Raw genomic sequence first — 17,090 nt, 5'->3', positions numbered from 1 at the left:
TTACCTGTGGGGGCACATTTCTCACAAGAAAACCACTCTCTCTCCAATCTCTCAGTCCTGATCCTCAAAGGAAACTTACAAAACACTTCCCAGAGACTTCCTATGAACTCCTCTTCATCAACCTCTTGGACACTAAAAATCATGGACTAAATCTAGACATTGGATTTATGACACATTATAACCTGCCTAACTTCTGACTCCCTAGGTATCTCTCCACTTTTCATCCCTCTTCTCTCTCTTCCCCCACCTCCCGCCTATCTCACCCATTGACTCCTCAGTCTACATTTTCACTGACTACCTGTCTTGTATGCAGACCAGCCCAGCCTCTGGCTTCTTTGCTTTTCATTCCATCCAGGAAGAGCACACACCAACTGCAGAAACTTCCTTAGCCTGAAAAAGGGTTTTTGAACCCGAAAGCTTGCTTAATAATCATTTTCCAACTATTTAAGTTGATCTAATAAAAGATATCAGATTCACCCAAAGAACCTCGTCCACAGAATCTCATGTATTTAGTGTCCCACACTTCAAAATGGTGTGTGTGTTGGGGGTTGGGGAGCGGGGCGGTGAGGGAGGTGCTTTTACTAAAGCTCATTCAAAGAACTTTAGTTAAACCACTGGCACTGCCATTTTGAAGCACAGGGATACTGAATACATAAGAAATGGAAGCTGCTGGAGTGCACTAATTAATAAAGTCTGCTCTAACATGCTGTAATTACAGCATGTTGAAGCAGGCGTCCCGCATGTCTACAAGCATCCCCTGTTACTCAGGCAGTAATATAACCTTATATTCATTATTGTATGCGGCAATTTGGTGTATGAGGTTGAAGGGTACCACCAAAATGTACTTAGGTTGATAGTTTGGGCCAATCTAGAAATGATTTCTGCAAAGAAGAGTTAAAGCTTATTACACTACTTGTCTTGTACCTATGTGTTTTGTGGATAAATAAAGGACCTCAGTTTATGTTTGTGTCACTATAGAGGTTAGTACTCCTTAATTTTCACTTCACTCACCATCATGAAGGAAAAAAAAGAAGAAAAAAGGAGAAAGAGAGAGAGAAAGGTCTAACTCCAATGGCAAGCCAGTAATTTTTATGGATTTTGGGGTTGTGAGGTTTTTTGGGTTGGGGGGAGAGGTTGGGTTTTTTTGTTTTCTTTCATTTTGTTTCATTTATTTTGTTTTGATTTGGTGACCTGACCTCCTGACTGGCAGTTAAATTTATGTCAAATTTTTAGTAGCTTATGATTCAACTACTCCAAAATGCTTAAATGTTGCAGAATCTATATTCTGTTTGAAACATATCCTGCCCCTCAGGGTTAATCTGGACATGACTTCTCATACTGAGTAGATGTTTTAATTTCAAAGCAGAATATAATCTCCATGAAATCAGAAGTAAGATTTCAGAAGATTGCTGGAATGATCAGTTATAATTAGCAATCTGCCACAGTAACATTAAGCTAAAAAGGGAGACTTAGTAACTGAGAAGAGTTTCTGTGCTCTGTATCTTACCAGTGATTTTTTTTTCCTTAAAAAGAGAACAGATAATGCTACAGTACATTTTACACTGCATTATATTTCTTCCATCTCATATACATTTGCATTCCAAAAAAGCTTATTCTTTAAGTAGCTCTGGGGAATAATATTTCTAGTATATATATTTACTGTGAAAATGTATGTATACATGTGGGTGAAAGCTTATTTCGTTATGGTAAATATTATGGAAAAGTTTTCCCTGAAACCTGTTCAAGAGCACAGGCAGAACCCCTTCTGTTATAAACCAGTGCAGCAACCTGATTTCAAATGTTGCATAAGGTGAATGTTTAACTCCCAGAGCCACAAAAATCATATGTTCTCTTGACTCTTGCAGTGATAGAGGCAAAGGAGGTGAAGTGGCAGATGTCCTGTACATTCCTGTTGCTTTAAGGACTGCTAACATTTGATTTTCAGTTATGGAGTTGATTTTTTTTGGATACGGTTTAGCTCCAACGAATAACTGAATTCTGGTACAAAACAGAAGTTTTCTCCACACCTTTTTTGTATCAGCATGGTACAAAAGGTGGTTTCAATGGGGGAATACTTTCAATAATAGGCTGATAATCCCGAAAAGAAAGTCAGTAGGGCAGACACACAAGTCTGTCCTATACTTACAAGTGCAAGGCATATATGAACAAGCAGGATGAACTGGAAAGGGGAAGAAAGCTACAGATCCTTTGATAATATCTGGGTGAAAATAAAGAGGGAAAACAGTAAAGATACGATGGTGAGGGTCTACTGTAGAATGCCAAATTAGGAAGTGGTGGATGAGGCATTTCTGAAGCAGGTACAAAAAATAGGTAACAGAATCATAGGAACGTAGGGCTAGAAGAACCTTCTGGAGGCCATCTAGTCCAACTTCCTGCCCAACGTAGGATCACTGTTGTCAGCAGTCCCTTGGGGCAAGGACAACAGTCTTCCAGGAGATAGTCATCTCCAAACTCAGCAATGATTTCCCTAACGAGGTCAATCCGAGATTTGCATCTTTGACTATAGACATGGAAAATCTGTAGCCTGGTTACAACTCTCTTACAGTGAGGCAAGTTTTTTTTAAATGGATGATGTCTTACTATACATCACAATACCACTGGGGACAATACAGGCACCATTTGAGCCTCCCAGGTATTGATGCTAATATTGTACTTCTTCAGATTGGCTTTCAAGGTGTCCTTGAATCTCTTCTTTTGCCCATCGCTTCTTTTGACCATTAGTGAGTTGGGAGTACAGGACCTGTTTCAGGCATCGATTGTCATACATCCTGATTATATGTCCTGTCCAACAGAGCTGACAACACGGTTTGATCGTGGTGGTGGTGTTTTCTTGAGCCAAAACATTGGTAGTTGTTCTTCTGTCCTTCCAAGTGATATGGAGTATTTTCTGAAGACATTGATGATTATAACATTCCATGGCTTTCCGATATCTTGGATATGTCATCTAGGTTTCACACCTGTTCAAGAGGGTTGGGATGACAACAGCTTGGTAGATGAGAAGTTTGTTTTTTGTCCTGATGTCATGATCTTCAAAGATTCAGTTTTTGAATGAGGTGATGTTTTGAAGATTTTGGAGATGTCCAAGGACAGCACTGCCAAATTTATTTTGGTGATGAATACTGTCATCTGTATGTACTTTTTGGGAAGGGTGACTACTCAGGTAGGGGAAATGTTCAACATTCTCCAAGGACTGCCCTCTAATTGTAATATGTGGGGGAGAAGGTAGGTAGTTTGGGGTAGGCTGTTAGATTATCTTGATTTTTTTGAAGTTGTAAAGTTGACAGTGGGAGCATCTACATGTGTACATTAATGCGCAGTAGCCTATTTTGCTACACATAAAAAAAAAGGCTATTAAGCTAATGCACAGTAAAATAGGCTACTGTGCATTTATTTAGTACCTTGCATTACAGGTACTAAATTTAATGCTCATTAGGAAAAACACATTAATGTACTTGTAGATGCATCCAGTGAGTCTAAGCATTCCATAAGTTTCACAGAAACAACTGAGAGTAACCTGGAGCTCTTCAATTGAGCAAGTACCCAGAACACAATCATCAGTGTACTGAACATAGGCGATGCATAGGGAGGATACAGGGGGGCACGTGCCCCCCCGAGATTTGCCTCTGCTGGCTTCTGTGGGCAGTCACCACCCCCCTGCTGCTGACATGGATACCAGTGGCTGAGGGTGGTCCCCACTCGCCACTTGCCACTGATGACAGCATGCACAGTGGTTGCAGGCAGTCCCTGCTTGCTGCCCACTGCTCACCACCTCCTCCCCTCACCGTCAACACTGCCACGGCCACCTGTGGGTGGTCCCCACTCACTGCCACCATGTCTCCAAGACCACTGCTGCTGCCTGCGGGTGGTCACCATGTCCTCCCCCAGGAGGCATGCCTCTTTCATGATACTAAAGATCAGTAATGGAGGTATTGGTTATCTTGGATTTGGAGTTTAATCTGTTACTGTTAAAGATGTTCGCATCCATACAACACTGGGTACTGACTCCAGATAGAAGTCTATCAGCAATGAGATGTGGCATAGCTGTGATGTAGATAGAAAAATGGGTTGGTGTAATCTTGTATCCTTATTTGAGTTCATAAAGAAGTCTGTTTCCTTTAAGTCACCCACTTCCCCACTTACCTCAGAGCTTTGGTCTCCATCCCCCAGCAAACCTAGTTTAAAGTCCTCCACAGGAGGTTAGTGAGCTTATCTGTGAAGATGCTCTTCCCTCTCTTTGTCAGGTGGATCCCATCTCTTTCTGGCAATCCTTCTTCTTGGAATAACATCCCATAGTCAAATAAGCCCCCTGCCCTGATGTTTATTGGGCCCCTTAGTGCTTACCTTAATGCTTACCTGGGCCGATCCAGTTCATTGCTCATGGCTTGCTGATCCTAGGTTCTGCTTCCCCGTCCCCTGACAAACCTAGTTTAAAGCCCTTTGGAGGAGATCAGCCAACCTGTAAGAGAGCAAACTTGTCCCAGGATGCCTCTCTCATGGGGGTGCGGATCGTGGTTGTAGAAGCCAAAACCCACATGATGGCACCATATCCGGAGCCGCAGGTTGACTTCCCCCATGATTTTTTTCATGATTTAGTTGAAACACCACTAATATGTGCATGTATATATAATGGTGTTTCGTTTTAATCATGCAAAAATGTGGATTTGGGATTCCTTTTTTTTAACTGAAAATTGTGGATTTTTTTAAATCAGAGAAAACCAGGATCCCTGCTGATGGCCTTATTTGCCCTTGAAGTGTTTTCAAATCAATTGTTCGATTATATGCCCCAGTTTCTTTCCAGTTACCAAAATTAGACTGACACATCTGCAACTCTCTGGGTCATCCTTTTTCCCTTTTCTATAGACAGGCACCATATCTGCTTGTCTCATTTCAAGAACATTGCCTACCTTAGTGATTAGTACTTTAAGATCAATCTTCAAGTCAGCAGGATGCATGAATACTTTCTAATCTGTTCTTTACCTACTCAAAGCTGAGTATCTAAGCCCCTGAATGCTGGATGCTAATTCCATTTTTTGACAGGTGACCTTTTAAGTGAAATCTGAAGTAAAAAGGCAATAAACACTTCCCCCTCCTCTGCATCGCCCATTAATAGCTTCCTCTCCACATACATATAAGGGACTTACATTTTCCCTGGTCTTCCTTTTACTTATATTTATAGAATATATTTTTGTCATCTTTTATGTCCAATAGTATGTATGTACCATTTTATGCTTTATCCTTGATGATTTTGTCTGTACATGCTCATACTATGTTCATAGTCATCCTTATTTCCCGTTATGGTAAGATTCCTTTTTAAGTTTCAAATCATTGAAGAGGTCATGACTTCAATCAGGACAGCACTTTTGTAGTGCCCTGGTTATTGTCTGTTTAAGGAACAATCACCTCGTTCCCCCTGTTTCTGTCTTCCATGGGATCTTACCTGCCAGTTCTAAGTCTGTTAAGGTCTGTTTTTCCACAGTTTAGTATTTTATTCTGCTGCTCTCCTTTCTTCCTGTCCTTATGATCATGAACTCTGTCAGTCCACGATCACTGCAATTTAAGTTGCTTTCTGCCCTCCGATTCTCAGTCAAATCCTCTCTTTTAGTAAGCAGCAAATCAAGAAACCACTCCACAACCACTGGTCCTTCTATGTGAATACTTCAATAAGTGGTTTAATAAAAGCCTCCTCCTGGCTTGGTGATTTTTAGTAGACACCCACTATGACATCATTCTTGATGTTTTCCCCATGTAAATTAACACAGAATCTCTAAATAAAGGTGCCTCTCACTTTATTCTGCACCTCAGACCCAGGAGATCTCCATTTAAAATAGGAAAGTGCCAGGCAGCTTCTGGAGCACAGTTGACTGGTAGGGGAGGCATGTGGGTGGGGACACATGCCCCTCCCTGAGATTGGCCCCTGACTTGGCACCACTCAGGACAGGACAGCTTTTTTTCCATGTGGGCCAGTGGCGTGTTGGCCGGGGGGGTGGGGGGAAGGAGGGAGGCACTAAGCTGTGGCATGGTAGTATAGGAGTGGATATGGGGCTTTTGGCCCACCCAAAAATTGTGTCTCCCCAGACTCAGAAGGCACCAGTCACCCGTGTTCTGGTGGTTTTGTTAGATTGCAAATTTGTACTTAGGATTTAGCTGGACTCGAGGTACCTATTGCACATGTCTAGACCTTTATTTGGATCCAGCCCCTAATCTGGGAAAGAAGGGTTGATAGAGGGCAATTGTAACAGGAAAAGTCAAGACATGAAAGCAACACAGGAAATGGAAAACTTTTGATGGCCTCTTTTATAAAGATATGTTCTAGTTATTTCTCTCTCATGTGATGTGCAATATAATTAAATGATGTGCTGATTATAAATTAAAATGTGACTTTGACCACTTCCTGATCTAATTTAAGATAGACAAGAATCAAAATACTGGTTTTGAAACATTTTTTCCCGAAGTGCTTAAATAATGTTATAGTCATTTCACTTTCAAAAACATAGGCTCAAATATACACCAGGGAACCTAATTCCAATTGGGCTGAAATCTTCATGGATAATAAAGAACTAAGGATCAAACCTCAAAGGTATGGGCTGGCTTCCCATTAAAATCACTTCCCCTTCTTTGGGAAATCTCATCCCAAGAGCCGATAAGGGCACATAAGGTGTAAGTCTTTGGCTGTCCTTGCCATAGCTGTATGTTAGCTACCCACAATCAGTTTAATACTAACAAATCAACCAGTTTCAAAGGCCATTTAGTTCTTATTCTGTTTGGGAATTAGGGCCAGATCCTTACAGGTAGGAGAAGGACATTAATGGATTCAGGCCTTGTATATAGATAAGCTCCTCTAAGAAGATAAACACTCTCCCAGCATGGTTTGCATGTGTACAATCACAGCAGCAGTTGCATTGGGCTTCTTTCTGACTCTGCACTGCTAGTTGGAAATACACTTTAATGGGCTGTGGACACACAGAACTAGAAAGAAAATATATCAGACCCTTTACATGCCATCATTGATTTCACTCAATGGTATCCAACAGTTGTATTTCTCTGTTAGCTTTATTTTCACTTCATTATTGATATATGCCACTTGAGGGTATATGAGAATATGGACAGTGTATGCAATACTGTTTGGTACCAGACAAGTCTGAGACTTCACTTCGGGAGCCAGTTCTGATGTGCATATATTCAAATCACAGAGAAAAAGAGCACAAGTAACCATGTTTCTATCACCTACTGGTTAAGACACCATCTAGATCAGGTCTGTCCAACCTTGGCACAGCTGGCGATTGGTCGTGACACCAGTTTGCAGCCCCCAGGGCACACAACTCATGGGCCCTGGGGGCGTGGGCAGTTCCAGCAGCAAGCAGACCCCCTAAGCCCTCACCTACCATGCAGTAGTGGAAAAGGCCACTGCAGGGGCCCATTGGTCATATCCTAGCCATTTGTAGACTGCATGTGGCCCGCAGTCTGCCACATTGGACAGCACTGACTTAGATGGTGAGAGACCTTGGCTAAATAGTCCTTGAATCAAAAAACTTTATGCGTTTTCCATTACATGATCATTGAGCAAAATAAAATGTATAAACAATCCTTGGAGCAAGGACCATAATCCAGATCTCCTTCTCCAGCGACTGTTTTAAACACTATGCTACAAAGTCAGGCTCCTTCCCTGGTGCTCTGAATATTGAAGCCTTTCCTATGTGGTGGAACAGCTTCAACAAAAGGGATAAAGAGAACTGGTCCCCATTCCTTTCCTATCACCCAGGGTGATGGTTAAGGACTGCTAATGAGATTGTTTTGAATTTTCTCAGGAAGGGGAGGGTTTCAACCTGAGTGATTTCTCTAACCACAACATTATTATATAATGAGGGCACCACACTACCTTAAAAGGAAGTAGGGTATTACCACATTTAGTGCAGAGCCTATCCTTTAGATCAGTGGTTATCAAACTCTGGTCCTTGACCCCTGTGGGGTGCATAAGCTATGTTTAAAGCATCCACAGAACATGACTATGATCAATCAAAAGTATGTGAATACCAACACTTAAAATTCAAAGGTGTCTGCACCTCCATTCAACATTTTTTAGGAGTACACAAATGAAAAAAGGTTGAAAACTACTGCTTTAGGTGCTTCTAAGCTCATTCTTGAAATTCGCTTTATATCAAGCTCTGGAGAGGACTTAAGTTCATGGAACCTAGTTTCTGGATCCCAACTGTGTTTAGGCATGAGCTAAGTCCTGAGGGGAGCAGCACTGTTAAAATTGAATTTCCCCTTCCCCTCTGAACAGCTGGTAGCCAAATTCCCAGTCCTGTTAAGTAATAAAATGGGACCCCAGACTTGTGTTAAAGGATTGACACGACACCTCATTCAATAAATGACAGAAAGGCTTTATTTACTACAAGTATTTAAGGTTAAATGAGCCCAAACCAAAGCAAAGTCCAGTATTTAGCTATAAGATGATAATGTGTCACCAAACAGGTGACAGAGAGACAGCCTGTTTTTTTTCAGTTTCTCAAGATAGCTGGCTGCAGCAGTAGGTCATGTCAAGGAGAAAGTTCTCACTCTTGAAGTGCATCCTGATAGCTGTTTCATTTCTCTCTGATGCCCTTCAGCTCAGCATCTTCAAAGCATTCTTGTAGTTGTGTAAATCAAGAGAGAGTCCCAGGGAGTAACTGACAGGAAAATCCTGTTAATTAAACTACTCATTATTGGTTATCAGAAAGTTCCAATTTGAATGAATTACTGCTAAGTTTGGAACATATCAAGAAACTGATTAACAACCAAGGAAAAAACAAGGATTTTGAGGAGTGCCCTTGGAAGATCAAGGGGACCACTAGGCAAAACAAAAGTAAATCAGGAGAAAACAGCAAAAGAAAAGTAAATTAGGAGGAGATATCTGTCATATATGGAGAATGACCCTTCCTGCACATAAACGCAAGTTGATTGCAAAAGAAATACTTACCATACTAATTAATCAAGGATAGATATTTCACACACTTACATACCAGACAACTAGAAGCCTGCTTAATTCATCATAAATATAGTAAAATAAGCTGGAAATGATACCTCATTATTTCTTCTCAGATGGCCTAGTCATGAACTTACATCCTCTTGCACTATGCAATTAGAATCAGTATTTTGTATTTTAACTTTTATAAATAGGCCCCAGCTAAGCATAAGTTTCATAGTCATCAGTCCAATTCCCAATTATTGTATTTCATTTTAGCAAGGGAGCAGCAGGCTGTGGAGCAGCAGACTCCGTAGTGGAGAAAAGTACTGTGGAGCAGATGGACAGCACAGCGTAGCTCTGTGAGACTGATCCCCCATGCTGAATCAGACCTCTGTAGGCTGGATTGGATGTCTTCATTGGCTATATCCATTGGCTATATCCAGCCCATGAGAGAATAGATTGCTGACTCCTGCCCTAGGCTAACAGTGAATTTGACAAGAACTCTACAACCCTTAGAAAGTCTGGCATGTATGTACCAGTCAAATTCATTCTGTCAGAAACCTCTTCTGTGCCCTGCTACAGGCCCATTATATATCCATTCATATATCTTCTGTTTGTGTAGCAATGTTAAATTTAGCAACACTCTGGAGCAACTATTCTGAACAAGTAAATAGTAACTGAACCGAGTGTGTTGGTAGTTTTCCATTAGCTACCTTACTGAGGGTACCCTTGTGTTACAGGGGCACCTATTTTATGGAGCCTGATTGGGGCCCTTCAGTCCTGTGAAAAATGCCTATGGAATTTAGGAAGCTCCAGGAATAGCAGCAGTAAGGCAGGGTTTTTTTGCACTGCAGTTCTGGACTTAAATGTATAAATGCTGCCTAAGCCCTTTACTGAATATAGTCCTTTGCTCCTAATATAACAACTCCATCTGGTGTTGCAAACTTTATGGTTCACAGGCACCGGGGATCAGTAAAGTTGCTGAATGTTGGTTTTTTGGTGCTTTTAGGAGGTAGCTAAGGGAAATCAAAACATGATGGAATTTAGGTAGTTCAATTAAAAGATACTAGTCTGGGATTAGGCAACTTTGAATTGGATTGGTGCAAAGGGGTTAGAAGTGTAGTTTTGTTCATATCATTCCATGATAACACAAGTTTATAGGGACCTATTTTGCCCCAAATAATCTGCTTTTTTCCCTGGATAAAAATATTTGCAATTATTGTGCTACACACAATTGAAGTGGTAGACATCAGCTACATTTGCCTTATATAATCAGTTAATAGTTTCAATCAAGTCTTACTTTGTTTTTAATAAAAGATGTTGAAATCCAATCAAACATTCATACAATTATTATGAGTGCATTCATATTTTATTTACAAGAAGTGATTTATTCCAATTACAGGAAAGTGGAATACAATAATTAGGATTACTCTTGGGGTTGTTTTCTATGAAAAAAACCCACTAAAAATATTAAGTCTGGAGTGTAAATTTGAATTCATACTTCTGTACTGATTCTCTTTCAGTAATCCAGAACTCAAATGAGAAGAAGTATCTAATAACTAGGGGGAGGTGTTGCTGAGGTTTGGGGAATGGGCCCCAGACCATTCTGGGCTACTCAGTGTTATTGTCTCTTAGTTCCTTATATCTGAAAATACTACTAGTATTTTTTCATTTGCTTTATTGTATGCCTTTACCTTTAGGCCACTAACAGCTAAGTGCCCAGTTCTATTACCTGTATTGACCACATAAGCTTTGAACTGCCTGGACATCAGCGGGATTGCTCCTCTAATAACAAAATGGGTTGAATCTGGTATTAATTCAACAGCCTCAAAATCAAATACTCAATCAGTTCAGATTTTTCTCCATTTGTAACTACTTTGCTCACTCTATTGACCCTTTCACAGTTTGAAAAGAGAGGCCTCACTTCCTCGGAATTGAAATGGAAATACTTTCCATTGCAACAATAACTTGGGAAACTGTTAAACAGTAGTTCTTAAAACTATACATTTTTAAATCAGCAGGCTGGGATAATTTGAATTCAAGAGCTTTAACAGAACTGGATTCTTCTATAACTCTAAGAACACTGAGGAGGTTCCAGAAGACTGGAAGAGGCTAACACTGTGCCGATATTTTTAACTTTGGTAACTATAGGCTTAACAACCTGATATTAATCCAAGGAAAACAATGGAATTCCTGATACAGGACTCTAAAAGAAGATGTAAAGGGGTGAAATATAATTAATGACAATCAACCTGGGCTTATGGAAAGGAAGATCTTGTCAACTTTTTTATTAATTAAATAAGATTTGTTTGATAAAAGTATATTTACACTTTGCAAGACATTTAACTTGGTATTGCTGGTATTTTGGTTAAGATCCCAATTTTTCCTTTAGGTACCTTTATCTCAGGCTTTGACTTGCTAAAAAATGAGGTGCCTGGCTCTAGGAGGGTAATTCAAAGAAATGGGGGTTAGACACCTTGGCTCCCTGGGCAGGAAATAAGGAGAGTTCAGCTACCTCCAAAGGGGGAGGTAGAGAGCCTGGAGGTTAAGTGGAGACTAATAGGAAATAAAAAACATAGGATGTGTCTAAGATCTGACATGCACAGCTCTGACCCTCAGCTAGAGGGCTGGCAAGTAGGGGCATAACTAGGAACTTCCAAGTCTGCTCTGTGCCTGTCCATATCATTGGCTCTTTCCCTGCAGGATAGACTTGGGGGAAGGTGGAAAGAGGGACAGGCTTCAGGAGCCGTCCCCCCCCCTCCTTTCTGGATCAACCCAGTTCTTCCCTTATCAGCCCAAGAGTAGCAGTGGCAGTAGGATGGGGTTTCTACCTGCTCCTGGGCTCCCTGAAGCCCATACCACCCCTATATGCCCAGATCTGGCCTGCACCATCCCCATCAGGCCCCATGGCTGCCTGCTTACCCCACCAATCCCCCAGGGGATGGGGCAGCAGGTGAACAAGGAGCTGCTAGTCAGCCACGAGCTGACAGGGACCAAGCAGTCCTGATTTCACTGGCAGCAAGTACGTGGGAGCCCAAGGGCCCTGCCCCACCTTGGGAAGAGTCCAGAGTGACCACCCTTCCCTAACTGAAGACTGAGAAACCCAGGTTGCTGTTGATCTTCCCAAGGGCGTGTGGGAAGCAGGATGCAGAGGGCACAATGTGCATGTGTGCACTCACACACATACATGAAGGCCAGGAATACAGTCCCAGACAGTGGTGGAGAACAACTCCCCCAGCTGCCTGCAGGTAAGTCCATGGGGGTACAGATTGAGGCCCCCATGGTGAGGGAGGGAGTGGGACAGGGGCTGGGCCTGGGGTGCTGCCCAGCCAGGGTGGTGCATGGGACCCAAGGCTGGGGTGGGGAGCACAACAGAACTATGGGTGGCTTGTCTAGGTGGCAAGGGGGGGGAGTTCATCTCCCTGCTATTGCATGCACTCCCAAGGAAAGTAGCACATGCCCCCCAGATATGTGTGTGAGGTGGAGGCAGATGTGGGCTGGCCACTGTGGGCTTGGGGATTCTCCACCTGCTTCCCTGCACCTGGGAGTCTTGCACCACCATGGAGAGGTGCCACCTGCCCACCTGCCAGCAGCAGGAGTGGGGATGGGGGTGGCAGCACAGAGGTGTGCCCCCTGCTGCTGTTGGGTAGGCAGGGGGTACCTCACCAATATGGCATGGCTGGCTCAGGCTTCTGGGGGAGGACAGCAGGGGGGTAGCCCCAAGCCCACAGCAGGTAGCCTGTATCTGCCCCTGCCACCTCATAGGCTCCGCTTGGCTCTTCTCTGGCCATGCCACCTGGGGGATGGCAGGGGGGAGGGCATCATCTTATGTCCCCCCCTCCCCCAGGGCAAACATAGAAGTCAGAGCCTGTGCCTGATCTAGGCACATGAGAAATTGCCAAGCCCATCCCTGGCCACCCAGCAGCTCCCCCTTCTCTCTGTCCCACCTTCCATGGAGAGCTATTAGACAGCCACAGGGTGCACTGGGGAGAGTGCAGCTTGATCTGGGCATGTAGGGAGCTTCTAGGCCCACCACACTACCTCCCTGCAGCTGCCAGAAACTCTCCACCCACCTGTTTCCCCCTTTCCCCCGTACCTACCCCTTCCCCATGCCCCTATCCTCCTTCCCCTGATTTCATCCCTCTTTCTCCCAACTCTTACCCCCTGACATCTAACTCCTTTCCGCATCCCCCTTTCTATCTGCCCTTTCCATTCCTGCCCTCCCTTCCCTCCTTCCCCCTGCTGCCTGTCACCCCTTCTCCCCTACTTACCAATTCTTGAGTGACCTAATTCCCATCTGTCAGTTCAGGGCCATTGAATTCTTGATAATAACTAATCCATGCATGGAGTGGTACTTCCTGGGATGCTGGAGGACTGAAAATTGGTCACTTAATTGGTCATGGAAGCTAGGTAGAATGGTTCAAAAATAATCTTAAATGGCATAATTTTAAGATTCCTAATGGGCACTTAGGACTTGCAATTGAGTTTTAACATGTGCATTCACATTTTAAGTGTCTTTAAAATGATATAATTATAATGTCTAACTTCACCCTAACTGGTAGGGGCCTAAATGTTTAGTCTGATATGGTTAATGAGACTTTTGATTATTTTGAATGATTTCTTTATAACTACATAAAACCTCTTAGTATCCCTCTATGCACTCTATAATTGAGATTAGTCAGATGGAACACACAAGGATAAAGAGATTTAAAACAGAAGCATGATATTTACTATGCAATATCAGAAATGCAGATCTCAGGTGGCCTTTCTGGAGTCCCATTTAGTAGGACAGATAACTGGTGTTCCAAAGAAAGTAGGGGTGGTGCACAAAAGCAGTGAAAAATGGCAGTGCAATAGTTTTAAGAAGCTTTTTTTTAGAAATCCAGCCACAATTCTGAGCTTGAAAATAAAAAATCCTAAACAGCTTAATTTTACATATATACAGTTTATACCATACATTGTATAGCATGTTACTAGCATGTGTTACCTCTTTCACATTAAAGATTTTGCTTTCAATTTAGAACTGTTGTCTTTCCCAAATTTAAACCAACACAGACATTTGAAATAACCTTGCTGTAGATGTTTGAGGGTTTTTTTAAATTACATACAAAAAGTTTGTTAAATAGGAGAAACACAGAAAAGCATTTTAAGTTAGGTGTGCACTACAGAACAAAAATATCATAGCACCACATCCATTGGTAAAACCTAAATGATTAAACACTCTTCTGTCCTTGATGTCCTACAAATAAAGGGTCAGATTGTATCTTCACATGGCGCCAAACTAATCGAATCATGTTGTTAAACATTATTCCAAAACCAAACATTTGTTAGCATGAGTGCTTTTCTAGAATAAATGAGTCAAGACAAAACCATTTCTCCAAATGCCTTCCTCACAAATCTGGGAATTCATGTAACAAAGAATCTGGGTCTGAATTAGCTTTGTTTTGATTTGGCAAGCCAAATATGACTGGTGAGTTTTGGCAATGAAGAATAATTGTTGCCTGTGTCCAGTTTCCAATACAAACAGATCATTTTTAATTCTAATTTATTTGTTATATTTGCTTTAACTGTTGCCAATTTTTTATGGTTCAAGTACTTGCATTTAAACTGGCATTAATTAATTATTGCCTTTCCATTGTATTCTCTTCTTTTACTTTAATCTGTGGGGGCTGAAAAAAGGTACTTTTCTTTCCAGAGCAGTTGTAGTCAGTAGATCTACTGACAGATCCCAGGAAACCCATATCCAGGGCTGTCCCTGGCAGGGCAGGGGGCAGGGGGCAGTGGGGCAGCTGCCCCAGGCCCTGTGCTTTGGTGGGCCCCATGGGAAGTGCTGTACAGGTCCTGCCATGGCTGCTGCTTGCTGCCAGCTCCTCTGGCTCTGTGGTCTGGCCACTCACCACCCCCATCCTCTGGCCCCGCATAGGCTGATATGCCCTGGTCCTCGCAGTCCCCTAGGGACAGCTCTGCCCATACAGCAAATTCCAAATCTAATCCCAAACTCTAAGTCTGGGCTGCACATCAGGGAACCTGGAAGCCATGAGATCACTGGCTCTAGCTGGGGTTCTCAGTTATCCCAGTTAGAGTTGGGGTATTCAGGCATTATAGTCTGACTCCAGCAGACAGCATGGAACAAGATGTTTCTCCACCCTGAAGTTGTGAGCTGTGGGCTTCGAAATCACTGGGTCTCCAGCCATGGGGAGTCTGCTTAGTAGGGTTGTGTGAAGCTTTGGTCGCTGATTCAATTTAGCAGAAATTCAGCCTGATTCAGCGGCCGAATCTCCAAATCTGAATTGAATCAGGAGACCATTTAATCTCTCTGAATTGAATCAGAACCCTCCAAATTGATTCTGAGAGATTTGATGATTCGGACATAGACACAGCTTTAAATGTTTTTTCTATTTACCTCAAGATACCAGGCGGCTCATGAATGCTGAGAAGGTGGGGTGGATGGAGCGTCCCATGGGAGTATGGGGGGTCCCCAGCACGCTTGGTGGCAGACCCAGAAGTGGACTAGAAGCACTTCTAGGTCTGCCATGAAGTGCATGGGGGACCCTCCCCCACAGGCTGGTGCCTCCTGATTCTGGGGGAGCATCCAGGATCCACCCGCAGCCAATCACCAAGCCAGAGGGGTGTGTGTGTGTGGGGGGGGGTGCCCCGTGTGCTCAGTGGCAGGCCCAGAAGTGGACCACAAGTACTTCCGGTCCACTTCCAGGTCTGCCATTGAGCACACGGGGGACCCCCCATGCTCTTGAGGGATGCTCCATCCGCCCCACCATTGCAACATTCACGAACCATGTCTGGTACCTTGAGGTATGTAGAAAAAACATGTAAAGCTGTGTCTATGGCCAAATTGCTGATTCTCCAAATCAGCATCAAATCTTCAGATTTGGATTCAGTTGAATCGAATCAGGACAGTGATCCGAATCAACTAATCTAATCACTGTCCCCAATTTGGGCCAAATCAAAATCAAATACATCCCATTTTGCACACCCCTACTGCTTAGTAAGCCTTCCCCTGAGTACTTGACCCTGGAATCCTGCCAATTGACTGCCCCAGGGCTCAGGAGTAAGTGTGTTCAGGGTCCCCAGATCCAGGAAAGACTCACTACATAAATTGGCTTTAGAGTGGTTGACCCTGAGAGCCTTTGGAACAACCCACCAAGGATTCAGGCAGGATTCCACAGGTTTCCTCCCTGAATGTTGGGGAAAGTCTATACAAACTGAAAGATCTAATCTGAAACAACCAGGTCTAGTATTGTATATATAAGCATATATATTCACCACCACGCTCTTATGAACAGGAAGAACCATATGGGATTAACCTTCTATACTTACAGATATACTTTAGACATTGCTAGGATGTTGCTAAGCCAATAATTTGTTGTTATTTTACTTTATCCAAGGTTTTGTTTGTTCTTTTGCTTATTTTTAACTTGGACAATGCTGCTTAATTTCTCATTTGGGAAGAACACAAGTATTTTTCTACTATGTCAGTAAATCCATTGATATGCATGTAACAAAAACAATATGCTTGGTTTCAGTGTGTTCAAGTGGTAAGATGTTGCTCTAAATGCCGTATACTGTATCTCTGTTACAGAGAAGGGATTGTTAATAAGTGAACAAAATATAAACAATAGGATTGATGTAAGATTTGTTTCAGAACTAGTTTCAAGGCAGCCTTAAACTCTGAGCCAAATCTTTTAACAAACACATTTTTTTCCATAGGGAGGGTTCATGATCCAAGATAGTTCACATTAAAAAGATTAGAAAAAAGCCAGCCATATATGTCTTATATTAAAAATAGCTATGTAAATTAAATTATCTGCCTAGTGTCTGATTCAGAAAAGTACATAAATGCTTGTCTAACTATGTATCTGAACAATTTCACTGAGATCATTTCAGTGGACTACTTACAGGAAGGTAATTAAGTACAGTGTTGAAACATGGTGTGGCAGAAAGCCACCTTGGTTTCTCCCCAAAAATCTCTGTCCTGTGACACTGTGATTTAAATCTCTGTGCTGTGACCATTCAATTAGGATGGGCCCAGCACACAGGGGACCACACCCTCAGCCTGTCTCTTTAGGGAACTTGAGCTGGCTGCATTCCTGAGGGAGGGGGGAAACCT

General features: G+C 42.6%; 1 long non-coding RNA gene across 1 annotated transcript; it reads right to left on the bottom strand.

Annotated features, from left to right (window-relative positions):
• Positions 1-8,381: 8,381 nt before the first annotated feature.
• Positions 8,382-11,854, bottom strand: LOC109303440. The gene is made up of 2 exons (XR_002099113.1): positions 9,082-11,854; positions 8,382-8,713 (listed from the first exon to the last, which is right to left on the bottom strand). It is a non-coding gene; the product is annotated as an uncharacterized LOC109303440 (long non-coding RNA).
• Between the last annotated feature and the right edge of the window lie 5,236 nt (positions 11,855-17,090).

The sequence above is a fragment of the Gavialis gangeticus genome, unplaced genomic scaffold (assembly GCF_001723915.1).
Source record: "Gavialis gangeticus isolate Ggan-Ray unplaced genomic scaffold, GavGan_comp1, whole genome shotgun sequence".
In the NCBI taxonomy this organism is placed as follows: Eukaryota; Metazoa; Chordata; order Crocodylia; family Gavialidae; genus Gavialis; species Gavialis gangeticus.
This window is presented reverse-complemented; position numbering and strand designations above follow the sequence as displayed.